The following is a 2,197-nucleotide window of genomic DNA, read 5'->3' as shown; positions in this document are numbered from 1 at the left end:
TCTGAGGTTTAGGGTATTCTGTTTTGGGAAGGTGGGAAGCCAGGCCTTTTAATGAGGTTTCTGCGGGGCCAGGAATGGTGAAGTTCAGGGGATAAAGCATCCCATTTAAGAAAGTATATCCAGGCAGTTTCTTTTACATCGACCACCTATGAGTCGCACTATAAGAAGAAATAATCTCTTCCTCTCCACCTGGCAGCTGCAAAGCATCAACCATGCATGGTGTCCAGATCAGCAATGCCTACTGGGAGGTCTACTGCCTGGAACATGGCATCCAGTCCGATGACCAGAGCCAAGTGACAAGACCATTGGAGGAGATGACTCCTTCCACACCTTCTTCAGTGAGACAGGTGCTGTCAAGTATGTGCCCAGGGCAGTATTTGTAGACCTGGAATGTAGTCATTGATGAAGTTCACACTGGCACCTATTGCCAGCTCTTCCACCCGGAGCAGCTCACCACAGGCAAAGAAGATGCTGCCAACATCTCTGCTTGTGGACACCACACCATTGGCAAGGAGATCATTGACTTTGTCTTGGACCGAATTAGGAAACTGGCCGACCAGTGCACAGGTCTTCCGGGCTTCCAGGTATTCCACAGCTTTGACGGGTGATCTGGTTCTTGGTTTACCTCACTGCTGATGGAACGTCTCTCTGTCAATTATGGCAAGAAGTCCAAGCTGGAGTTCTCCGTTTATCCAGTCTCCCCCCTCCAGGTTTCCATAGCTGCAGTTGAGCCCTACAACTCCATCCTCACCACCCATATCACACTGGAGCACTCTGATTGTGCCTTCATGGTTGACAACGAGGCCATCTATGACATCTGTCGTAGAAACCTTGATATTGGGCACTCAACCTGTACTAACCTGAACAGGCTGAAAGGTCACATTGTGTCTTCCATCACTGCTTCCCTCAGATTTGATGGAGCCCTGAATGTTGACCTGACTGAATTCCAGACCAAACTGGTATCCCATCCCCGCATCCATTTCCCTCTGACCACATTTGTCCCTGTCATCTCTGCTGAGAAAGCCTACAAGGAGCAGCTTTCTGTAGCAGAGATCATCAATGCATGCTTTGAGCCAGCCAACAGGATGGGGAAATGAGACCCCCTACCATGGTAAATACATGGCTTGTTGCCTGCTGTACCATGGTGATGTGGTCCCCAAAGTCAATGTCACCACTGTCACGATCAAGACCAAACATACTATCGAGTGTGTAGACGGGTGCCCCACTGACTTCAAAGGTGGCATTAATTCCCAGCTTCCCACTGTGGTGCCTGGTGGAGACCTGGCCAAAGTACAGTGAGCTGTGTGCACACTGAGCAGCACCACTCCTGGTGCTGAGGCCTGGGCATGCCTGGCCCATGAGTCTGACCTGATGGATGCCAGGTGTACCTTTGTTCACAGGCACGTAGGTGAGGGCCTGGAGGACACAGAGTTTTCTGAGGCCCAAGAGGACATGGCTGCCCTTGAGAAGGATTATGATGTGGGTGGTGTGGAATCTGTTGAAGGAGACGGTGAGGAAGAAGGAGAGGAATACTACAGTTAATGTCACAGAGGTGCTCCTTCCACAGGGAAGTTTATTCTGTTTTAAACATTGAAAAGCTGTGTTCTGATCAGTTAAGCTTATACTTAACAGTGTATACTCTCATATATAATTACTGGCCTACGCTTTAAAACATGATGCTTTGTTACAGACCCAAACTGTCCATTTCTCTGATGGGTTTGAATAAAGTATTCCCTGTCTTGAATGGAAAAAAAGAGAAAAGTGTATCCATCATCAAAACTACAGGAGGATAGATGATATAAAGTCCATCATGAGAATACCAAAAGAGTACTGGAGTTAGGAGTAGGAGGTTCACCCATAAGTGGTCTTGGTTATTTAGTGGCCTGCTTGCTGTATCTCAGACTGGTGACCCAAAAACTAGGCACCTGGTCTCACCACACCACAGGCACTATTGCCCCTACCTGGAGATGCATGCTATGTTCAAGTACCCACGAGAGACCCAGCAAGCAGCTGGGAACCTCGCACCTTCCCACTACAGTAAGAGGATTAGGTGCTGTGGTGTGAGTTTTGGCAAAACTCTAGCCTTATAGAAGTCTATAAATTCCAAGAAGTCGGAGTATTCTAATAATCTGAACAACTCATTTTGCACTTTCCTAAGACCTTTCCTAATTCTCTAGTCAAAGTTTTAACCCATTCT

General features: G+C 47.7%; 1 pseudogene across 1 annotated transcript; it reads left to right on the top strand.

Annotated features, from left to right (window-relative positions):
- The first annotated feature begins 212 nt into the window (after nucleotides 1–212).
- On the top strand, nucleotides 213–1,542 carry LOC308499496 (tubulin alpha-1A chain-like; annotated as a pseudogene). Its single transcript has one exon. The product of its transcript is annotated as a tubulin alpha-1A chain-like (transcript).
- Nucleotides 1,543–2,197: the final 655 nt, after the last annotated feature.

Source organism: Rhinolophus hipposideros, assembly GCF_964194185.1.
Source record: "Rhinolophus hipposideros genome assembly, chromosome: 7".
Classification (NCBI taxonomy): Eukaryota; Metazoa; Chordata; class Mammalia; order Chiroptera; family Rhinolophidae; genus Rhinolophus; species Rhinolophus hipposideros.
Note: the sequence above shows the minus strand (reverse complement) of the source record. Positions and strands in the feature narration are given on the sequence as shown.